The following is a 13,492-nucleotide window of genomic DNA, read 5'->3' as shown; positions in this document are numbered from 1 at the left end:
TGGATTCTGGTGTTGGTGAAGGATATCGAATATACCATGGACTGCCAGAAGAAAGAACAGATCTTTCATGGAAGTACAGCCAGAATGCTCCTTAGAGCCAGGATATCGAGACTCAGTCTCATGTGCTATGGACGCGTTATCAGAAGGGACTGGTACCTGGTGAAGAACATAATGCTTGGTAAAGTAAAAGGTCAGCAAAAGAGAGGAGGACACTTAATGACATTGATTGACACAGTGGCTACAACAATGGACTCAAACATAGCAACAATTGTGAGGATAGCACAGGACCAGGCAATGCTTTGTTCTGTTGTTAATAGGGACAATAAGGGAATGCTTCATAAATGTAATAAAATCGAGACAAAGGGGAATCACTAGATGTGTATTTGGATTTGCCAAACTAAGGTGTGTTTTCTGTATTTGTGCCAGATCTTACTAAGAATCTTCTAACACAATTGAGATGAAAATTTCAGTTCAACATGCCAAGAGACCAGTCAAGATTTTTACGAGTCATGTGATGTTAGGTGCCTTGAAGTTGATATTCGACTCATACTGACCCCAGGTGACAGAGTAGAACTTACCCATGGGATTTTCTTGGCTGGAATCTTTAGGGAAGCAGATCACCAGGTCTTTCTTCCTCGGGACTGCTGGATGGGTTCAAACGAAACGTTTATAAGCGTCGTGCCACCAGGGTTCCTTACGAGCCAAGAAGATCAATGTCGTTATGTTGGGTTGCCCCATCCTAAAGACCAACGTTATGGGTAAGTCACTTCCCAAGGGGATAAACTGAGACGTGACTTGGTAATAGGGAACTGGGTAAGACATAGATCTGTTGCCTCCTTCCCACACTAACTCTTGTGCTAAGAAGTTCACCAACTAACGGAACCCCTTCAAAGTCGGACCCATCTTCTTAGCCTGGCTGGGAGTTGGCACCAGTTTCCATCGGTTTATTTTCCTCTTTGGACTCCATCCTCTTGCCCAAATTCATTTCCTGAGGCACATTAGTTTGGGGGGAGGGGCGTGCCTATTGTGGTATGTAAGTGACTCAGGAAGAGAGAACTGATGGGCCTAGCATTATGCAAACTCCCCAACCTACACCCCTAAGCCATCTCTCCCACCCATGAACCTCCTTGAGAAACTGAAGCTCAAGATAAGAAGAGGCCAATTTCCTTTTTGTTGCCTCTGAGAAGCCACCAGGCTGCGTGAGAAGCCAGGACTTTTCATCTTGCTGGGTAAGTAGGATTTGGTTTAGTGTCTTCTGACAGAAAATAGAAAATGTTTTACTGTGATCTTGGGTCTAGAAGACATTCTGCTTCTAGAATTTTCCAGGCGACCTCGTCACATGTCCTGTTATTTTATTCCTTGAAAGCTGCTGTCTGGGCATCTATCTCTCTTTCATTTTCTCACTTCTGCTTGGGCGAGGAATGTGCGTGTTGTTTTGCGATAGAGTGGAAAATACTGAGATGCTTGAGCACACTCAAAGAAGATGGTAAATTGTGAATTAGTGGGCTTAAGGTGAAGTAAATTGATAAAGCTCCGAGAAGAGCTGAACAAACTCAGAGTGTAACCAATTTGTTATTAAAAATGTGGAAAACAAGGTCTAAAAGCAGCAGGGAGTTGACCAAGGTGACACAGTGAATTACCATGCCTTTCCACATGCTACACAGCTACCTCCCCCTGCAAATAAACACATAAGCACATTAAATGCCAAGTTCACAGTGAAGGATCGTATGTTGTCTTCATGGCCAAAGTACAGAGATACACAGGTCAGTATTTTGTAACCAGTTGGTTGTGAGTCCCTACAGAGTCCAGAAACCAACTTAGTAGGTGTTATGGATTGAATTTTGTCCCCCTGAAAAATGCATGTCAACTTGGCTAGTCCATGATTCCAAATATTGTGTGATTGTCCACCATTTTGTTACCTATAAATCCTACCTCTATGATGTCAATGAGGCAAAATTAGTGACAGTTATGTCAACGAGGCAGAACTCATCTACAAGATTAGGTTGTGTCTTAAGATGATCTCTTTTGAGATACAAAAGAGAGAAGTGAACAGAGAGACATGGGGAGCCTCATACCACCAAGAAACGAGCTAGGAGAATAGCATGTCCTTTGGACCTAGGGTCCGTGCACTGAGAAGCTCCTGGACTCGGAAAGATTGATGACAAGGACCTTCCCCCAGAGCCACCAGAGAGAGAAAGCCTTCCCCTGGAGCTGGCACTTTGAATTCAGGCTTCTAGCCTATTAGACTGACAGAATAAAATTCTCTTTGTTAAAGCTCTTCTCTCAGGATGTTTCTGTTCCAGCAACACTTGATAACTATGACAGTGGGTAACAACCAGCATTGTAAAAGAAACAAAAAGGACTTTGATTATAAAATATCACATACTGCATGTGGTGAGTACTGTTTTGTGAAGCTTAGTTTAGTTCTCTCTCTCTGTATATAAATCTCTTGCTATAGAGTCAATTCCAACTCACAGTGACCACATGTGTGTTAGAGTAAAATTTTCAGGGTTTTCAATAGTTGTGACCTTACAGAAGTAGATGCTCAGGACTTTCTCCTGCTGTTCTGCTGGGTGAATTTGAACTGGCAATGTGTATGTATATATACGCATAGATATTTCTATACATATATGGAAGTGTCCATACGTGAGTACTGTATCATCAATATAATATTTCTTATTGTGGGTCATGGCCAGAATCTCTCCAAATAAACATAGCTAGAAGCTTCTGCTGTTTTGAAAAATATTATCACCTCTTTTACATACAATACTGGCTTTAGTAAAACTGGTTTCCAGTGAGGCCTCAAAAAGTGATCTCATCTGGTTAGGATTTCTTAATAATGGGAGTTTCTATGGTATTTTTTTTTTAATTGTGCTTTACATGAAGGTTTCTCATTAAACAATACACATAGTGTTTTGTGACATTGGTTGCCAAGCCCACGACATGTCAGCACTCCCCTACTCAACCTGGACTTCCCCATTGCCAGTTTTTTTGTCTCCTCCTTCCTTCTTGACCTTGTCCCAGGGTTGGTGTGCCCCTTTAGTCTTGTTTTGTTTTATGGGACTGTCTAATCTTTGGCTGAAGGGTAAACCTCAAGAAGGACTCCAGTACTGAGTTCTAAGGATGTCCAGAGGCTATACTCTTGGGATTTCTTCAGTCTTTGTCAGACCAGTAAGTCTGGTCTTTTTTGTGAGTTAGAATTTTGTTCTACATTTTTCTCTAGCTCTGTCTGGGACCCGGTATTGTGACCCCTGTCAGAACATTCCGTGGTGGTAGCTGGTCACCACATTGTTGTGCTGGACTCTGGTAGAGGCTGTGGTACTTGTGGTCCATTAGTCCTTTGGACTAATCTTTCCCCTGTCTCTTTGGTTTTCTCCTTTCTCCCTTCTCCTGACGGGGTGCGAACAGTGTGATATCTTAGATGACTACTCACAAGCTTTTGAGAGCCCAGAGTCTATTCACCAAAGGGTTTAGAACATTGTCTTTATAAACTATGTTATGCCCACTGATGTAGCTGTCCCCCGAGACCATGGTCCCCAGCCCTCAGCCCAGTAATTCAGTCCCTCAGGGAATTTGGATTTTTCTGTGCAGCTTCCACAACCTTGGCTTGGACAAGTTTTGCTGCTTTCCCCAGTATTGTCTACAGTATATTTTCGAGTAGGTTTTTTGAGAGGAAGAGCACCGTGCATCAAAAAAAGACAAGTGTTGAGAGAAGGCAAGACAACCAGGAAGTGATTGAGTGTATTTCCTCTAAGGGACACAAGAGTCCCATTTAAAGAATTTGATTTTCAATCAGGCAGTATTGTCTACTACAGAAGTTGTGAACTGCTAGTCTACAGGTTGTGTATTTAAAGAAGAGGTGGATTTTAACATCTTCAGATATTTACAGCCTGTGGCCTCCGAGTCTCCACTGTCCTCAGCAGTTGTGGCGTTGTTGTTGTTGGGTGTCATCAAGTCAATTTTCAACTCATAGCAACTTCACGTGACAGAGGAGACTGTCCCATTGGGGTGCCTAGGCTGTAATCTTTATGGGAGCAGATCACCAGGCCTTTCTCCTGTGGAAACCACCAACTTCTCAGTAAACAGCTGAGTGCTTAACCGCTGCACCACCAGCGCTCCTTGCTCCTCACCAATGGCCTCATATTTATGTTACATGTCTATCTCCCAGGAAGTATTGGAATTTATGACCTTGGTGTGGTGGTGGACATGGGCTTTGGACTCAGGCAGATTTTATTCAAGTCTTAGCTTTGCATTTTATCAGCAGCAGGACCTTGAGCTAGTGATATAATCTCTTTGAACTTCCATTTCTTCTTCTGAAAAGTGGGGAGATAATTATAACTTCTATATCACTGGGTGGTTGTGAGCTTTCAATGAGATGATATTTACCAAGCACCTAAGAAGGTACTTGGCCCATAGTGGAAGTTCCCTAAATGTATTTAAGACCTGGTGAAGGAAGGGAAAAGAGAAGTCTCTTTCGTAAAATTGTATTTACATCCAATATTCCAGAGCATAATGTGCAGGTAACCTGTTCAGGGCTGTCAGGGACCAGAGATTCCCCTGGGATGGTCCCTCTGAGAGCACCACTTTGTTACTGTGGGGACCCCACAGGACCCGTTTGAATTCTCATCACACTGGGTAAGAGGTGAGTCAAAGTCATGGTTATAACCGGAGTCATGGAAGAAGCATGAATTATCTCCATGACCACCATTGTAACCACCACCTTCATCACCATCACCATCAGCTCCACCATCTCTACCATCTCCCATCCACCATCTACCACCACCATCACCATTTCTGTCATGTCAGTCATCATCACCACCAACACCGTCATCACTATCATCACTGTCGCCACCATTACCACCACCAGCTACCACCATCATCTCCACCAATACTCCACCATCACCATCACCACCACGACCAGCACCATCAACATCATCACCACCAACACCCCACCATCACCATTACCACCATTACCACCCTCGTCACTACCACCATCACCATCTTCACCACCACCACCTGCACCTCCACCATTGCCACCATTATCATTCCTTTCACCATCACCATCACCACTATGACTACCATTGCTATTATGTCCACCATCACCACAAACACCATCATTACCACCATCACCACCTTCACCACCACTAATACCACTATTATCAGCACCACCATTACTAACATGTTCACCATCCTCACCACCAACATTCCACCATCACCATCATCACCATCTCCACCACCACCACCATCATGACCATTATTATCATGTTCACCATTACCACCATCACCATTACCACCATCAACGGTACCATCACCACCATCACTATCATTATCATTCCCTCTCCTCATCACAGTTAACATAACTTAGCACTTGCTGTCTGTCAGGCAGGGGTCATATTCTATGGAAGGTCGTCTCATTGATTGAGCACAGTGTGTGTGAGGTATGAAGTACATGCTCTTTCTTAGCCCCATTTTGCAGATGAGAAAACTGAGACTCAGTGGTACAGTCACCACCTTAGGGCCACTCCGGTAGTAATGGTGGATCTGGGATTCAAACTCAAGTGTATTGAATGGCACCTAAGTGTCTTATGGCCGGTGCATAACTATGGGTGAGGCACTGAGAAAATTACCCCACAGGCACAGAGGCAGACCCTAAAGGATTTCACACTTCAAGACCAGAATAGAATGGCTACATCAAGACAGGAGTACAGAGAAGGGATGAAGCTGCCCAGAGAAACCCTTTCTGTTTACCATTTTGTTTCCTCTTCCAGGGAAGTGTTTTATTACTATTATTATTTTCTTATTACCAAAGTAATGTATGAAATTCAGAATTACAGTTGACTAAGAAGAAATTGAAAAATCACTCATAATGCCATTCTCCTGTTGTTGTTGTTGTTAGGTACCGTCGAATTGGTTTCAACTCATAGCAACCCTATGCAGAACAGAAGGAAACCCTGCCCGGTCCTACGCCATCCTTGCAATCGTTGTTATGCTTGAGCTCATTGTTGCAGCCACTGTGTCAATCCACCTTGTTGAGGGTCTTCCTCTTTTCCGCTGACCCTGTACTCTGCCAAGCATGATGTCCTTCTCCAGGGACACATCCCTCCTGAAAACATGTCCAAAGTATGTAAGAAGCAGTCTCACCATCCTTGCCTCTAAGGAGCATTGTGGCCTCACTTCTTCCAAGACAGGTTTGTTCATTCTTTTGGCAGTCCATGGTACATTCAATATTCTTCACCAGAACCACAATTCAAAGGCGTCAACTCTTCTTCGGTCTTCGTTATTCATTGTCCAGCTTTCACATGCATATGATGGGATTGAAAATACCATGGCTTGGGTCAGGCGCACCTTGGTCTTCAGGGTGACATCTTTGTTCTTCAACACTTTGAAGAGGTCCTTTGCAGCAGATTTGCCCAAGGCAATGTGTCTTTTGATTTCTTGACTGCTACTTCCGTGGGTGTTGATTGTGGATTCAAGTAAAATGAAATCTTTGACAACTTCAATCTTTTCTCCGTTTATCATGTTGTTGCTCATTGGTCCAGTTGTGAGGATTTTTGTTTTCTTTATATTGAGGTGTAATCCATACTGAAGGCTGTGGTCTTTGATCTTCATTAGTAAGTGCTTCAAGTCCTCTTCACTTTCAGCAAGCAAGGTTGTGTCATCTGCATAACGCAGGTTGTTAATGAGTCTTCCTCCAATCCTAATGCCCCGTTCTTCTTCATATACTGCAGCTTCTCGTATTATTTGTTCTGCCTACAGATTAAACAGATATGGTGAAAGATTACAAACCTGACGCACACCTTTCCTGACTTTAAACTCATCAGTATTCCCTTGTTCTGTCCGAACAACTGCCTCTTGATCCATGTAAAGGTTCCTCATGAGCACAATTAAGTGTTCTGGAATTCCCATTCTTCACAGAGTTATCCATAGTTTGTTATGATCCACACAGTCGAATGCCTTTGCATAGTCAACAAAACAAAGGTAAAAATCCTTCTGGTAATCTCTGCTTTCAGTCAGGATCCATCTGACATCAGCAATGATACCCCTGGTTCCACATCCTCTTCTGAAACCAGCCTGAATTTCTGGCAGTTCCCTGTCAATATACTGCTGCAGCTGTTTTTGAATGATCTTCAGCAAAATTTTGCTTGCGTGTGATATTAACGATATTGTTCTATAATTTCCACATTCAGTTGGATCATCTTTTTTTGGAATAGGCATAAATATGGATCTATTCCAGTCAGTTGGCCAGGAAGCTGTCTTCCATATTTCTTGGCATAGATAAGTGAGCACCTCCAGCAGTGCATCTGTTTCTTGAAACATCTCAATTGATATTCCATCAATTCCTGGAGCCTTGTTTTTTGCCAGTGCCTTCAGAGCAGTACTTCTTCCTCCAGTACCATCGGCTCCTGATCATATGCCACCTCTTGAAATGGTTGAATATTGACTTATTCTTTTTGGTATAATGACTCTGTGTATTCCTTCCATCTTCTTTTGATGCTTCCTGCATCATTTAATATTTTCCCCATGGAATCCTTCGCTATTGCAACTCAAGGCTTGAATTTTTAATTCAGTTCTTTCAGCTTGAGAAACACCAAGCGTGTTCTTCCCTTTTGGTTTTCCACCTCCCGCTCTTTGCACGTCATTATAATACTTTACTTTGCCTTCTCTAGAGGCCCTTTGAAATCTTCTGTTTAGTTCTCTTACTTCATCAATTCTTCCTTTTGCTTTCGCTGCTCGACGCTCAAGAGCAAGTTTCAGAGTCTCCTCTGACTTCCATCTTGGTCTTTTCTTTCTTTCCCATCTTTTCAGTGACCTCTTGCTTTCTTCATGGATGATGTCCTTGATGTCATTCCACAACTCATCTGGTCTTCGGTCACCAGTGTGTAATGCATCAAATCTATTCTTCAAAAGGTCTCTAAATTCAGGTGGGATATACTCAAGGTCATATTTTGCCTCTCATAGACTTGCTCTGATTTTCTTCAGTTTCAGCTTGAACTTCCATATGAGCAATTGATGGTCTGTTCCACAGCCGGCCCCGGCCTTGTTCTGACTGATGATATTGAGCTTTTCCATGGCCTCTTTCCACAGATGTAGTCAATTTGATTTCTGTGTGTTCCATCTGGCGAGGTCCTTGTGTATAAAAAAAAAAAAAAAATGTGTATAGTCACCGTTCATGTTGGTGAAAGATGGTATTTGCAATGAAGAAGTCGTTGGTCTTGCAAAATTCTCTCATTCAATCTCCGGCATTGTTTCTATCACCAAGGCCATATATTTCAACTACTGATCCTTCTTCTTTGTTTCTAACTTTTGCTTTCCAATAGCCTGTAATTATCAGTGCGTCTTGATTGAGTGTTCGATCAATTTCAGACTATAGCAGCTGATAAAAACCTTCCATTTTCTTCATCTTTGGCCCTAGTGGTTGGTGCGTAAATTTGAATAATAGTCGTATTAACTGGTCTTCCTTGCAGGCGTATGGATATTATCTTATCACTGACAGCGTTGTACTCCAGGATAGATTTTGAAAGGTTCTTTTTGACGATGAATGCAACACCATTCCTCTTCAAGTTGTCATTCCCAGCATAGTAGAGTATATGATTGTCTGATTCAAAATGGCCAATACCAGTCCATTTCAGCTCACTAATGCCTAGGATATCGATGTTTATGCGTTCCATTTCATTTTTGACGATTTGCAATTTTCCTAGATTCATACTTCGTACATTCCAGGTTCCGATTATTAATGGATGTTTGCAGCTGTTTCTTCTCATTTTGAGTCATGCCACATCAGCAAATGAAGGTCCCGAAAGCTTTACTCTATCCACATCATTAAGGTCGACTCTACTTTGAGGAGGCAGCTCTTCCCCAGTCATCTTTTGAGTGCCTTCCAACCTGGGGGGCTCATCTTCCAGCACTATATCAGACAATGTTGTGCTGCTATTCATAAGGTTTTCACTGGCTAATACTTTTCAGAAGTAGGCTACCGGTCCTTCTTCCTAGTCTCTCTTAGTCTGGAAGCTCAGCTGAAACCTGTCCTCCATGGGTGACCCTGCTGGTATCTGAATACCGGTGGCATAGCTTCCAGCATCACAGCAACACACAAGCCCCCACAGTACGACAAACTGACAGACACGTGGGGGATTCTCCTGTTAGCATTTATAATTCCTTTAAATGTGACATTATGTATTTTGCTGTATAACTGGCATTTTATTCCAATGCTATATCACAGTTGCTTTGTATGTTATTTTTTTGTCGTAAAAATATAGAAAACACAGCATTATCAATTCAACATTTTTCACATGTACAATTCCGGGACACCAATTCCTGTTTTATTTTAATAGCCTCCCATAGCATTATTTTCATTTATGGTATCGAATTATTTTTGTCACACATATTTAAATGCTGGCTGTCTCCCCCTTGCATTTGGTGAAATGATTGTCTTCAAACCATTAGAAGCATCTTCTCCATCAGTGCCTTTATCACTGATGGTGCCACTTTGTGAGTGGCTTAGCTGACTTGCAGAGCATATGGTCTTTGCTAATGCCCACTGAAAGTTTTATGCTAATCCCAATTACCCATTGAAGTAACATTAGCACAGTTCTTCAATTTTAAAATGATACCCATAAGGCATTTATTACATTGCTTTTTAAAGTCTCCTTTGAAAAGCTCATTTATACTGATGTCATTAACTCCAACTCATGGCGCCTGCGTGTGTGTCAGAGTAGAACTGTGCTCCGTAGGGTTTTCTATGGCTGATTTTTCTGAAGTAAATCACGAGACCTTTCTTCCGAGGTGCCTGCGGGTAGACTCAAACCTCCAACCTTTCGGTTAGCAGCTGAGTGCGTTAACCATTTGCACCATCCAGGGACTTCAGTGATGTCTAACACTTCCATTATTTTCTCCTTTAGAAACTGTTTATTCTTTGAATATGAAACACAGCCACTGGCACAATATTCAGAAAGTACAAAAGGGCAAACTATGAAAAGTCTCCTTCCTGCTGTGCTTCCCAGGCATTCAGATCCTCTTTTGGAAGACAAGAGGTGTTAGCAGTTCCTTAGGTGTCTTCCAGGGATCTCATGCAGATACAAGATCGTATACCCATATCTGCACGCATGTGAGGACTTTGTGAGTGGATACACACACACATATATATATAAGGCTGTGGATGGAATGTTAACTTTGTCGGTAAGATAGGAGACGTGGTTTACCTATTGTGTAACCCATAACACCCAGGGCCATCGAGTCAATTCTTAGGAGCCCTGGTGGCGCAGTGGTTAAAGCACCTGCTGCTAACTGAATGTTTAGCAGTTAGAACTCCCCAGGTGCTCTGCTGGAGAAAGATGTGGCCGTCTGTTTCTGTACAGATGACAGCCTTGGAAATCCTATGGGCAGTTGCCCTCTGTCCTATAGAACTGCTTTGAGTTGGAATCAACTCAACCTCAGTGGGTTTGGGATTTTTTTAGGAGAGATAGTTTTTAATATAAACATATTTATGCAAATACATTGTATATCGGTTTTACATTATGTAATTATATATAATCAATTTCTTGCATACACTTTATAAATTCTATATAGATTATATTTATATATTTTAAAAACATCTGCTGTCTAGTTGATTCCAACTCATGATGACCCCATGTGTGTCAGAGTAGAACTGTGCTCCACAGGGCTTCCAAGGCTGTGAGCTTTCAGAAGCAAATCAGCAGGTCTGTCTTCCAAGGCTCCTCTGGGTGGGTTCGAACTGCCAGCATTTCGGTTAGCAGTTAAGTATTTGACCTTTTGTGGCAACCAGAGAATCCTCAGATTTGTATATTATATTTTTTATTAAATTATATATAATTACATTTATATATTTATATACTATATGTAAATATAAAATATTTGTATATTGATATATTGTATTTAGATAATATTGTATATTTATATATTATATCAGATATAGTATAAAAAACCAAAACCAAACCCATTACCGTTGAGCCAATTCCGACTCATAATAACCCTATAGACTAGAGCTGTCCCCGTAGAGTTTCCAAGGAGCACCTGGTAGATTCGAATTGCCAGACTTTTTGGTTATCAGCCATAGCACTTAACCGCTACACCACCAGAGTTTCCTATATATATATATATATATATATATATATATATATATATATATATATATATATATATATATATGTCATTGTGTATAGTATACTAAACGAGCTGTGGTGGTGCAACAGTTAAGCACTCAGCTGCTAACCAAAAGGTCAGGGATTCAAACCCTCCAGCAGCTTCACTGAAGAAAAGATGTAGACATCTGCTTCTGTGAAGATTACAGCCTAGGAAACCCTATGGGGAAGTTCTGTTCTGTCCTATAGATTTGCTATGAGTCGGAATTAATTCGATGGCACAAAACAACTACAACAATAGCATGCTAACATCCTCCTTATTATCTCAGGTTCTGGCCACCTGGATCTCAGCACTATGTCCAGCAGGTACCTGCTCCTCATCTCAGGTGAGAGTAACAAAGAACTCCCTCCCCCTGCATGCTAACTTTGGTTGCTCCCCCAAATTTGTCACTTTCTCTAGAAATAACTGTTAGTCCTATTATTATCTCTCACACTGAGCCCTTAGGTTGGGCTCCCCAAAGAAGACATTGGGACAAGAACTTGGGTGTGAGAGCAGTTTGTTGGGTGGTGACCCCAGGAAGCCCAGGAGAGACAGGAAAAGGAGAAGACAGTGAAGGGTGTGTTCATCAAGGGCTAAGGCTGTGGAATGAGACACAGGTGGCTCAGAGGTAGAGCTCTTGCCTTCCATGTGGGAGACCCAGGTTCTATTCCCAGCCAGTGCACCTCATGTACAGCCACCATCCACCTATCAGTGGAGGCTTGAGTGTTACTAGGATGCTGAACAGGTTTCAGCAGAGCTTCCAGACAAAGCTGGTCTGGGAAGAAGCACCTGGCTCTCAACTTCCTAAAATTAGCCAATGAAAAACTTATGATCCTAAAGGTCTGATCCTATTGTACATGGGTTTGCCATGATTCGGGGGCTGACTCAATGGCAGCTAACAACAGATATTTCACGTAAGTGGGATCATACAATATTTGTGCTTTTGTGACTGATTTCACTCAGCATAATGTTTTCAAGGTTCATGCATGTTGCGTCTGGTATCTAAACATCACGTTATATTTCTGATGGACAGTGCTGGCTTAGAAGTCCAGACTAATAAAGATATTTTTGCTATTGTTGGGTGCAGTTGAGTTGATTCTGACTCATAAGTACCCCATGTGAGAGAGTAGCACTGCCCTCTAGGGTTTTCTTGGCTGTAAACTTTACAGGAGCAGATTGCCAGGTCTTTTGTCCTATGGAACCACTGGTGGGTTTCAACCACCAAACTTTTGGTTAGCAGCCAAGTCCTGCACACCACTGCACAATCACTGCACACCAAGGGCTCCTTGGTAAAGCTCTACTATTGAATATAGAAAGGAGACTGGCCTTTTGATGCCAGACTTGGAGAAAAAGATGAAGTAGCTGCCGGAATGTCAGAAATCAGGACACAAGCTGCAGCCACATGTTCCACTCATGCTTCAGTAATACATGATGCCCTGGTGTTTGCCGTGCCAGGAGTGTGCCGTGAAGCTAGTGTGTAGAGGTAAGCAGTAGGAGAAAAGGCACCCAGCAGAGTCCTGGGCATTCCCCATCTGAACTGTCCCCTCTTCTCTCTGTTTCAGGTCTCAGCATCCTGCTGGCACTATCAGGAGGAGGTAAGTCTACTCATGGCCAAAGGCCAAGGGGAAAAAATCAGGACCTGGAGCCTTCCTCCAGGAGAGGGAAGGAGCCCTTTGCAACTGAGTCCCTGTCATGTTCTGCTTACTCCTTTGAGTCCCCAAGGACTGATTTCCTCCTCTCCATCACCAACCCGTTTATTTAGCTCTTACCTTGCATCACACCCATGCTAAGCAAATCACAAAACCTGTTGTGATTGAGTCAATTCCAAATCGTGGTAACCCCACATGTTACAGAGAAGAACTGTGCTCCATAGGGTTTCTTGGCTGACATCTTTATGGAAGGAGCCCTGGTGGTGCAACGGTAAAGTGCTCAATGGCTAACTGAAAGGTTGGCACTTCAAACCCACCCAGCAGCTCTGTAGAAGAAAGACCTGACGATCTGCTTTGGTAAAGATTTGTTGTTGTAGGTGCTGTCGAGTTGGTTCTGACTCATATCGGCCTATATACAACATAAGAAGTACCGCCCAGTCCTGCGCCATCCTCACAGTTGCTGCTGTGTGTGAGCCCCTTGTTGAAGCCATTGTGTCCGTACCTCTCATTGAGGGTCTTCCTCTTTTTCTCCGACCCTCTACTTTACCAAGCGTGATGTCCCTTCTCCAGGGACTGGCCCCTCCTGATAACATGTCCAAATTAGGTGAGAGAAGTCTTGCATCCTCGCTTCTAAGGAGCATTCTGGCTGTACTTCTTCCAAGACAGATCTTATTTTAGATTAGCGGCTCCTAAGCCCATAGGCA

The 13,492-nt window shown here is 42.6% G+C and overlaps 1 long non-coding RNA gene across 1 annotated transcript; it reads left to right on the top strand.

Annotated features, from left to right (window-relative positions):
* Positions 1 to 964: 964 nt before the first annotated feature.
* On the top strand, positions 965 to 12,771 carry LOC135230599 (uncharacterized). Its single transcript, XR_010321177.1, has 3 exons — positions 965 to 1,229; positions 11,429 to 11,485; positions 12,702 to 12,771. It is a non-coding gene; the product is annotated as an uncharacterized LOC135230599 (long non-coding RNA).
* The last annotated feature ends 721 nt before the right edge of the window (positions 12,772 to 13,492 follow it).

This window comes from Loxodonta africana, chromosome 3 (genome assembly GCF_030014295.1).
Source record: "Loxodonta africana isolate mLoxAfr1 chromosome 3, mLoxAfr1.hap2, whole genome shotgun sequence".
In the NCBI taxonomy this organism is placed as follows: Eukaryota; Metazoa; Chordata; class Mammalia; order Proboscidea; family Elephantidae; genus Loxodonta; species Loxodonta africana.
Note: the sequence above shows the minus strand (reverse complement) of the source record. Positions and strands in the feature narration are given on the sequence as shown.